This window comes from Ptychodera flava, unplaced genomic scaffold, assembly GCF_041260155.1.
Source record: "Ptychodera flava strain L36383 unplaced genomic scaffold, AS_Pfla_20210202 Scaffold_33__1_contigs__length_2856901_pilon, whole genome shotgun sequence".
Lineage (NCBI taxonomy): Eukaryota > Metazoa > Hemichordata > Enteropneusta > Ptychoderidae > Ptychodera > Ptychodera flava.
In genome coordinates this window covers 2,070,197-2,081,984 of record NW_027248355.1, presented here as the reverse complement: position 1 = coordinate 2,081,984, position 11,788 = coordinate 2,070,197, and the positions used below count along the sequence as shown (strand labels likewise).

General features: G+C 36.2%; 1 long non-coding RNA gene across 1 annotated transcript; it reads left to right on the top strand.

Annotated features, from left to right (window-relative positions):
- Positions 1-1,308: 1,308 nt before the first annotated feature.
- Positions 1,309-10,763, top strand: LOC139127617 (uncharacterized). Its single transcript, XR_011551064.1, has 3 exons — positions 1,309-1,358; positions 6,040-6,135; positions 10,679-10,763. It is a non-coding gene; the product is annotated as an uncharacterized lncRNA (long non-coding RNA).
- Positions 10,764-11,788: the final 1,025 nt, after the last annotated feature.

The window sequence follows — 11,788 nt, the reverse complement described above, 5'->3', positions numbered from 1 at the left end:
GCAATTGATGTTAGCGTGTTGGCAGACTGATTTGGTTTCTCTTTCAGGTCAGAATGTCCACAATCTTGTAAGGGCATAGTACTTTCTTTAAAAAGGACCAAATGGTGAACTTTGACCCAAGTTTCATATGTCTGAGTTCCACTGCATAACAGCGTACTAGGTATATCGTTATTTTAACGCATAACGGCGTTCTATCCTGTTTGCTGCAGCGTGTGAACCCACAGAAAAAACTTTCAACTTCTACTTTGTATACTTTTCGAAATGGTCACACAAACGATGCATTGAGGTCTGTCAGTGTGTTTCTATCGTTGTATTGTTTGTGTCGTTGTGAAATTACGTTTGCATTGTTTTAGAACTTTATTTAGAAAGGAACTCATTGGAAAATGGCGAATGAAGTAGCTTGTTCTATTGGCGTAATGTAATTATCTCGTCCATTAAATTTTATGAAAATGGAGTGGTAGGGAAGCTGGCTGCTATACGAGTTTAGTTAAAACTGCTCAGTAGGCAGAAACACTTGACAGTTTTGTGAAGGCGCCGATCTTTGAACGCATGTGCCAGACTAGGGTCATGCTTGGTGACCTTTTTATTACTGGTTTCAGTGGAAGGCGCACAAATATTTGTAGCTCTTTCGTATCTCGTTATTCAATGGTAGATGTGTATGTTTTGATCGAAACCGAGACCGACATGTTTACTCTTGTTAGTTGTTGAGGGTCAGCTGTCATTTATTCAGACATTTGGAATTACTTCCGGAGTCGAACTTTTTAAGGTCGCTAGCGTTGGATTGCCTATATGGCATAAAATTGAATAATATCGTTCATGATGTTGATCATAACACTTTCAGTGAAGTTGTAAACATGTGGCAAAAGTTTAAATTCACAGCCGAATGCAAGATATACTAAAGCACGTGCGCATTTTCAGTTGTTTGTGTTTACACATTTTGTCATGTGTGGGATTGCACTCGATAATCATATTATAATGTGTACTGCCTATCAGAGAAGAAATATTAAAGATGCACAGCCAATGGCTGGGATCGTTAAACAAACTGAAAACTTGATGTCTTGAATCTAACTATCATGATATTATATTACGTACAGCATATCGGTGAGGCAAACATTAAATTGATGTAAACAATTGTTTTGCGAATCATTGCATGTGCATATCGAACAAGCAGAACATAAATTAAAATGAATTACCCAAGATATACTAGGCTGTGGTCACAAGATCCCTTTAGTAACGCCTAATTACTTTCGACAGACTGAAGGATGTAGAGAAGGTGCACACCAATACCGAAATTTGCTGGTCTCCCGACATTGTCTATGGCATTATCATGGCTTCAACCAAGCACATGGGATCGCAAGGTTGGTTGATTTTACGCATGTGGTGAAATCGTTCAATCGCTTAGTCCCGTAATTCTTCAAAAAGTATTTCAGACAAGAATGCAAATTTGGTTTTTTAAAATTGTGCATCGAGTCTATCAAGATTGAAATCTCAGCTGCACCATCTATGACTGAACATTCACAACGTTGCTCTTGTAAAAAAATGTAATTACAATAAACCTTATTCACGCTTTAGGGAACGTGTTTTGTCACTGACAATCGCCTGGTACAGGTTTTATTAACGATCGCCGCTATCCTGTATATAAACAGGTCACAATCAGTACTTGAATGGTGTTCTCTCCTTTGATATATATAATAACGCCCACCCAACATCTTATCACAAGCGTTTAATCGTGACTTTGACTAGGAGACAGTATTCACCACAGTTTACGTGAACAGGGCTTCTTACGAAGTAAAAGAAATATTATATTATATCATGCTACCATGCGCCATTCTGATTGGACGAGAGCTCATTCCAACGATGCTAAAATACTGTTTTAGCACTGCTAGCAGTGCTAAAACAGGCCCCTAAACCAGCATTTCGAAAACTGCCCGGTCGGTGCATTTGAACGTACCTATCTAAACCATAGACCCTCGAGAAGACCGAAACAGTCTACTTTGTTTCAAAGGCCGAAGACCGAATTTTGATACACAGATAAAGTGTGGGTCTGTAACTCACCTCTTGGTGTAAATAAGTTGGGATCGATGATGAAATACATCTCTGAAGAGCACGTTTGGGGTATATAGCACACAAATATTAGGGCGACAGCGCACCGTGCACTTTGCTTGATATTGCAGGAGTCGAGACGCGATATATCCCAGTAGACCTACCGCTCTTTAAATTGAAGATAGTATTCGTTCATACACAAATAAATTGACACTTCCTCACAGTAACGGTATGTCAGATATTATTACCAAAGTTTGGGCTAAAACAGATCGGGATGTCCTAACGATGTAGACCAAGAAGTTCAAAATAACAATGGGATGACTCCTGGCGACTGCGACGATATTTGACATCAAATGCAACGAGCAGTGTCAGCGTCCAGCTCTCCCTGCATCGAGCAACACACTCAGAATCTGCAGAACTGTTCATCACAGTTGCAGTCATCGCACGTCTGGATTATTTCAAAACTGCTTGTTTTCTGGTACAATTAACGTTCAAATTATCCATCAAAAATAGATCCTGTAACTTCACTGTGCCACCACTGAATGTCGCGACGGTATGCGGTACAGAATGAGACATCTATTTTTAGTATGCAAAAAACAGACTATTGTTCTTATGTAATTTTACGAAAAAAAATTGTTACTTTTTTCTTTTGATTTGAACTCTTGACCCATTTCTGTGTGAGTGCAGCAGGTATTTTGACAAGTATAGTGCTCGTGTTGCACGCGAATAAAATGCAATGTCGATATGGACGTACTGCGTATTTATCGTAGGATAAGTGTGTGCCTGTACGGAATCCCAACTTATAAAAATGCTCGGTTTCGGGCGCAGAATTTCCGACGTTCGATCTCTCAGACGTCCGTTTTCTGCATTTGGCGCTTAGAGAGATGAAAATACACAAGTAAGACAACAAATACACGCAAGTTGATATACATAATAGCAATAAACCCCTTCGCAGTCGGGTATACACTCGATTTGGTACAATTCCCTCCATATAGCACTCGCCTATCGGCTCGTGCTATATGTCGCGCATTGTACCAAAATCTCGTGTATACCCTCCTGCGGCGGGGTTATTGTTTAATTTACTTTTCTCTGTAAACAAACATACCATTTGACGTTGAGCTACTTATATCGTGCCGTTTAGCCATCTTGACTTATGTTAAGAAAATAAGGCAAGGAAGGACAAGGATTTGATTCGAAACCTGTGTGTAGCTTCTCTGTTCATCGCCAAACATTATTACATATGTATCAAAGATTACTAATCTGTTGGTAGCAAACTGATGTTGGTATTTTCACATACAGAGTTCATAAAGTTTCTTAATTTTTTTGCATTTTCTAAAATCCTGTGACACTTTTCTAAGTAATTTTGCTTTTGATCTCATAAATTATCACTGCTTTTAAATGTTTTACTAATAACTTACTTTCAACAAACTATTTCGCGTGTTTTGCCAACTCCAAATTATTTTAAGGTTCCAAGACAAGAAATTGACCATTTTAAACTAACAATTCTCTAGTGTTTAATAAGCTCAAAACCCCCGTAAATTGTATATTTTCGGAAAGCCTAGATATAGGGGAACATTTTGGTTACCATAGTGTCACCATTGTTTACATAACTATCACGTGACAGGTAATTTGCATAACCTTTCAAAAATCGGTTTTCCCTATGTTTTGTTTCAATGCTTTGAGATATGTAGCTGAAATTCATGTGAGTGCAAGCTATCCTACAGATCTTCAAAAGTGTGTCTCAGAATTTTTTTAAACCTTCTTAAACAGTTTTTATGCCAGAAAAACTTCCAGAGCAGTGAATTTTACCATAGTTGATTTCTTTAAAATTGTGCTCCAAAAAAACTAAGCAAGATATAAAAAAACTGAGACACACTTTGAAAGAGCGTTGTGACAGCTTGCACTCCAGCAAGTTTGAGTCAGATATTTTGAAGTATTGAGACAAAACATAGGGAAAACCGATTTTTGAAAGGTTATGCACATTACCTGTCACGTGATAGTTATGTAAACAATGGTGACACTGTGGTTACCAAAATGTTCCCATATATCTAGGCTTTCAGAAAATGTATAATTTACGGGGGTTCTGAGTTTATTAACCGTTAGAGAATTGTTAGATTAAAAAGGTCACATTTCTTGTCTTGGAACCTTAAAACAGGTTACGTGCCATTATGTTACCATGCCCTGTCCATCGCGTTTTGATTGGTCGAGCTGAACAATGTGACTGCGCACAAATATACAGTAATGGTTTGTTTTCATGCCCGTGAATATGAATAATATCGTAAACATTGTAACTTAACAGCTAAAACGAAAATTGTGATTTGTACAAAATTCATTATCAACCACAAAATAAAATGGAACATTTGTCGGACAAATTTAGACGCTGTTTTTCAAAAAAATTTCGGATTTGCAAAATTTGTGAAGTGCACGCACTACTCACTGGCAGGTTCTTGGGCCCGTTGTCGTTCGCACGGGGAATTATCATAAATTTTGACAGTTTTTCGGAGTTCGTTGATGATATAATGGAAATAACAGACTCTGCCCTGACCATTTACATTTATTTATGGGCGCGGGCTCCAGAATTTAACGGGCTCGGCAAGCCTCGCCCGTTCATTTTGGGCTTTCCTCTCGCCCTTGCCCATAAATAATCGTTAATGGTCAGCGCGTCGTCCGTTATAGTCTATATTAAATAATGTTTACATAGGAAACTTTTGCTAAGAAATTATTCCACGCTAAATTATGAAAATTAGTTATTATCCGGTGCTACTTTCTATCGGCAAATACTGTCGCCTGCTTCCGAACAACAATAAATATTGAAGCGGAATTATTGTATATCTGTGGAGGAAATAATCATTACGATTGGCAGATCTGTATTTATTTTGAATATTTGGACTCAGTGTATAATTGAAGAGAAACTGATATCTCAGCACTGACGGAGCAAAAGTGACTTCGATGGAAGCGGTACCGGCGAATATCTACGATAAAGCCGTCGACATCTGCAAGATTTGCTGTGGTCTCCGCCGAAGACGTCTACGCTCTCGTTGGATTGTAAAAGAAACACAGTCACAAAAACAGAGTTAAAAAAATGTGCCGCGAAGTTGCTGTTTTCAATGACTAGCGTCGGACAATAACACGGAAACTTGTAGCCTGGAGAGTATTCCGCCAGTCGAGCTTGACCCATACTTGCCAGATTTTACGTCAGCGTATGTAGCGACGAAGAGTACGGCAAATAAGTAACACATTGAATGGGGTTGATAACACATTCAACCCACGACAGAGTACATCGATAAGCGATAGTGTAGTAAGTTACGACCAGTGTCAGCCATGGCACAGACAAATGTTTGTAGCCATGACCAGCAACGCGAACGATAAATAGGCTCCTTAAAACAACTCGGCGATAAGTACTTCGCAATCCTTGCAATACCTTACTCAAAAATCTCAAGAGGAGTTTTCAACTTCACATTCAACATCGAGGCAACATAAAACAACTCTTCCGGTTAATCGCCATTATTATGGATATAGGCAAATATCGCCTATTAAAACCTGTTCGGACAGAAAGCATCAACAGTACTAGTCAGCAGAGATTGTTTTTCCCCTTGAGGTTTGTTAACAAAGGGATTGACATGATTAACATCAGCAATATCTACACAACAAGGATGTTATGGACAAAGTACCACCTTATTTTACATTTCAAGACCCTCCTATAGTGTCCTATACCTATTCTAAGACCATAGGTAGGAAATTGTTTAATTACAATAGGGTCTTGAAAGAAATTGATATTAGGACAATTTTCATGATGGTACTTGTGATACGAAACATGTCTCCAGCATCATGCAATTTCTGTATGCCAATCACTGTGCTGAAATAATTAATTAATATATACAAATACATCAGAGAATGTCACTGAATTCAATGTTGAAAAGTAAATCAATTGATATGTTTCTATATCTTCTTACATGCCGCTTCGGAACGATTTATACTAACTGTTTACTATTACAGGATCTCATTGATGCAGCAGAGCGAGGCGATGTTAAGGAGGTCCAGGCCTTGATTGATAATGGCTCAGATGTCAAAGTTAGAGGAAAGTATTTTGTGGTAAGTACTCATAGGTTTCATGGTGTTAGTATTTACAAAACAAATATATCAGTTGAATCTAAACAATATATACAAGAAATACCTTTGATATGTTTAGGTCGATATCTTACATATAAAATACCTAAATTAACAATTTATAAAACCGAATTTTTTTTCACTTTTTCTTTCAATAAGTTGCTTTTGCGATGTAAGTAAGGGAGATGATGAACTTACCCGTACTCACATTCACACCTTCATATTAAATTTTACAGAAAAATATTATTTTTATTGAATGTTTTAAACACACCATAGATACATTGAGTATATAGATAAATTTATGTTCATCGATACAGTTCTGTACATCAATATACAATGCTGTATGTCGACTTTGTGAAGATATTCTCATAAAATGTCATAGCAACCAAGGATGATCTGATCATTCCTCACACGAATCAAGATATCTTTACCGGAACTCTATTTTCTCGATAGGGTATACATAAACAAAAAAAGCTCATCAATTTAATGGAAAACGCACCATTCAAACGTTTTGTCAAACCAAAAGTTTCGTTCAAATTACCAATCACCTTCCCCGGTTCAACAACTTTGGTAATACCGGTGGGTGTACATGTGGCTAGGCGCCAGTAGAATTGCAAAACTAAGTTCGTAGATGGAGGGTATTCAAATTAAAATCCCATTTCAAAGTAGTTGCCTTAGACCAGACCTAGGTAACTGGTAAGGTATGGTGTATTAGTTGTTTCTTTACGTTTCAAGACTCCCTCCCATAGACAAAGGGGTATGTAAGAAAATACGGTGGTAAATGTTATCACTTTTCAGAAAGCTTTTTTGTAGCTCTGCCGTCAACGACGCAGAGCTTATCAAATACGCTGATTAACCATAATCGTCGTCATCGTCCGCCTGTCGTCAGTCCGTCGTCCATCTGTCGTCTGTCGTCTGTCGACAATTGCCTTTTCCTCTAAGACCAAATGTGCGATTACTTTGAAATTTGATATGCAGTTCACTTTGGGTGACCTCACTTAAATTTGTTAAAATCGTGGTGAAGTTTGCATATTTGTATTTTCGGGCATTTTTTGCTGTTCTTCTCCTCTGAAACCGAAAGTACGATTTCTTTGAAATTTGATAATTATGCATTTCACTTAGGGAGGCTTCAGTTTAATTTGTTCAAATCTTGGTGAAATTTGCATAATTGTATTTTTAATTTAAGACACATTTGTCGTTTTTGCTCAAAATCTTTAAAAAGTTCTTCGAAATCAAAGGTCATATAACTTTGATATTTGATACTTAGGTCGCAATTATAATTTTCTTCATATTTGTTCAAATTGTGCAGAAATATGCAAAATTTTATTTTAAAGTCAATTTTTGCCATTTTGGGTCAAAAGAATTTGCTTCGCTAAAACAGGCTTGTCTGACAGCGTTGATATTTGGCATGCAGGTTTATAGGGATGAGCAAAATGTAATATATTCAAATTACAGTGAAATCTACAATTTTGTAATTTTCGGGCAATTTTTGCAATTTCTGGTCAAAAATGTATTTCTCTTAAACTACTCGCCTGATAACTTTGATATTTTGCCATTTATGGTAAAACAATTTTTTCTTAAAAAACTGCTCGTCTAATAGCATTGATATTTGGTATACAGATTCTAAGGGGTAATTTTACCGTGATGTATTGAAAATATGATGAAATCTGCATTTTTGGGGTTGCAATTTTTGCAATTTTTGGTCACAAAGTTTGATTATCAAAAAACTACTCATCTGATAGCTTTTGTTGATATGTCGTTGGAAATTATATTAATGTGATATGTTTAAATTGTGATGAAATCTTTCATCGTGTATTTTTGAAGATATGTTTGCCAATGAGCTATAAAAGATTTTCACCTTCTTCATCAACACACACTTTGTTATTCTCTACATAACACAGCGCGCTATATCAGCCACTAGGTCACCTATCAATAATATTAGATACGGTAGTAAAGTGCACCTTTTTCAAAAAATGTCCACAAGGACCTAATTATACAAAAATATCGTCACATTTCAGTGGACTTTGGAACTGATTGTTTAAACGCAAATGATTTGAGAATAAAATTACAGAGCGTCCATCAAATGGATTATGTATCCAAGTGCTCAACGTAACGTCGGTAACAACCGATGCAGTAGAGTATGTTCTAGTTGATACAGTTTACTATAATGTAATCCCAGGTCGAAATCAGTATTGTGATAAATCAGTTTGCAATTCAACGCCGAACTTTACCTGCTAAATCACAGCTTCATGCTTATCACCTTCAAAATCGATGTTAATTTCTTTGAGACAAAGTAACTATTCAATTTTTAAACTGTTATAGAGGGCAGAAAGCTTAGTACCGTTCGTATCGTCATGTAGCGTATATGTAGGAAATTATTTGCACTAATAAAGCTATTATTAGCTGATATTAATGTCAGAATTGTCTATGATTAACCCACTTAGCATCAAGCTTCGCGACCCCATACGAAACGCTGTTTCGTAGACGTTTTCGCGTGATATTTCAACTTGACAACGCCCTCAGGTGGTACAAAGTGTACCGTTCTGATGAAAGTTAGCAGAAAAAAAAAAGAATTAGATCTTCAAAGCAGATGTAGATTATATGTGAAAATTGACACAATCCAAATAAATGAAAACAGAAATTATGTCTAAGAGAGAGAGAGAGAGAGAGAGAGAGAGAGAGGAGAGAGAGAGAGGGAGGGGGACATAGATGAAGTTGTAAATCGGATGACGTTGACGGTTGTAAACAAAGCCATCAATTGCAACCTCAATTCTACGGCGTGTTGGTTTTCAATTACGGTCCAATTTGATGTCTCTTCGGGACTGAACTGGGGATGACTACTCTCAAAGCAATAAGGTTTCATCAATTCCTTGGTAAAACACTGAAGCGAAAGCAAAGAAAGTCGCTGCATATATTTCTTGAAGTTTGTCACCAGTTAAAGTAACGACCACACATTGTTAACCGTTTTCGCTACGTTAGGAAAAGGAACAGGTTGATATGACGGGAATTAAAAATGTGTGTCTGTCTGTCTGTCTGTTTACACGACAACTCATAAACACCTGGAAAAATTCAAGTTAGATTTGATTAACAGCTACAGTATGCTGATTGCAAGAACTGATTAGATTTTGGTTTGTGTGGCTTGCATATTAATGAAGTTATGAACTATCTTTTTTCATACAATGGTTTACTATGGAGACAGTAATGACAGTGTCGACATATATCAAGAAATGATGCACATGATTTCATGAAACTTTTCACAGATGACAATCTCAGATCATTTTGATGATACTGCGAGTGTCATGTCAATTATCTGCTCATTTGCATATTTAATGAATATTTGTAATTAGTGATATAACTCCGAAATTCCTACACCAATTTGATGATACCTGCTACAGATATTAATCTGATTGATATCTAACTGTACTTAAAAGAATTGGGCAGTGTCAAGTTAATAAATAGCTCATTTGCATATTTAATGTAGATTTGTAATTAGTCATATAACTCAAAACTAACAGCACCAAATGCGATTAAATCTGCTGCAGGTACCGATCCGACAGATATCTGACTGTTTTGTAAAGCGTTTCGTAGTGTAAAGTTAATAAAGGGTTGATATGCATATTTAGTGAACTTTGTAATTAGTGATATAACACTTAAAATATTACACCAAATAGAGTGAAAGCTGCTACAGATATTAGTCTAATAAATATCTAATTGTCGCGTGAAGCACTGAGCAGTGCAAAATTAATAAAGGGTTTATTTGCATATTCAATGAACTTTGTAATTGATGACATTACTTCTAAATAACAGCAAAAACTGTGTTGAAACGTGCTACAGATGTTGATTTGCTAGATATCTAATTGTCCAGTGAAGAATTGAGCAGTGTCAAGTTATTAAAGAGCCCATTTCATATTAAATGAATTTTTTAATTAGTGATTTAACTCCAAGCGTATTGTGCCAAAGGTGATGAAACCAGCTATATATAGTGATAAAAACAGATATCTGATTGTTCTGTGAAGTGTTCTACTATGTAATGAACCTATTATAAACCTGGTGAGCATGTTCAGTTCACATCCGGTTTTCAATTCATTTGAATCCCAATTGATATTACAGATATACACAAGTATAATATACCATGGCCGATAGATTAGATTCGTCGGTATGTAATAAACGTCAATTGTTTGATCATGGATTACATTTGATGTACTCCGGGACGAGTTGGATATTGTTTTAAGTCGTTATTGGTATGCAAAAACTCAGTTTTAATATTCTTCGTAAGCGTTGTTGTCGACTATGAGTCAAATACTCAATTACTCATGTTACTATTTCTAATCATTATTTGACTTGTTACTTAAGATATCAGTATGCAAACTGTGTGCTTTGTTTATTTCCATCACATGAAAGCACATGCCTTTATTACTGTAATATGTCATTTCCGATATTTTTACAGTTTATGCCCGTTACCACACCAAAATTATTTATAAGTGAATGATGAATTGCCTTTCTTAACATCGTTTATTCTTAATTATAGCAAAAATCTACAGCATTGCATGCGGCTAGTGGAGGAGGTCATGCAGACGTCGCTGAAGTGTTGATTAAACATGGGGCAGATGTCAATGCTAAGGATGAGGCAAGTAAATGTAACTCTGAATCATAATACAGTAACAATTTAATGCATGTAATTTAAGGTTCCAAGAAAAGAAATTGAACTTTTTAATCTAACAATTCTCTGGTGGTTAATAAGCTCAGAACGCCCGTAAAGTAATACATTTTCCGAAAACCTTGACATAGGTTCAATTTTGATAACCACAGTGTCACCTTCAATTACACAACTATCACTTGAAAGGTAATTTGCATAACCTTTCAAAAATCGATTTTTCCTATGTTTTGTCTTAATACTCCAAAATATCTGACTAAAACTTTCATGAGTGCAAGCTGTCACAACGCTCTTACGAATTTGTCTCAATTTGTTTATATGTCGCCTAGGTTTTTGGGAGCACAATTTTAAAGAAATCAACTAGGTTTAAATTCAACGCTCTGGAAGTTTTTTTCTGGCATAAAAATTGGTTTAGAAGGTTTAAAATTATGAGTCACACTTTGGAAGATCTGTTTAACAGCTTGCACTCACACAAAATTCAGATTTTTTAAAACATTGAAATAAAACACAGGGAAAACCGATTTTAAAAGGTTATGCAAACTACGTGTCACGTGAAAGTTATGTAAATAATTGTTACACTGTGGTTATTAAAACGTTCTCCTATATCTAGGATTTCAGAAAATGTATAATTTACGGGGGTTCTGAGCTTATGAAGAATCAGAGAATTGTTAGATTATAAAGGTCAATTTATGTTTTTGAACCTTAACAGTACGCACGCTGCTAAAGGAGATTTTATTGCCTTTAACTTTGCTTACATGATTGTTAAACGTCGAGTTCGCAGCAACTGCTCTCCTCACTTTACAACAAGTGTATGTTGTCAATGGAAAGTTGGCGTGACAATGACAACTCAAGACAAACTCTTACGCAACACATATCCCGTACAAACGTTACGTACACATACGGAAATATTTGAATTTATTTTTGTGACTAAGTTATTTATTGTGTTGAGTAATTGATCTTCCCCTCTTTCACTTTCTTGTAGGA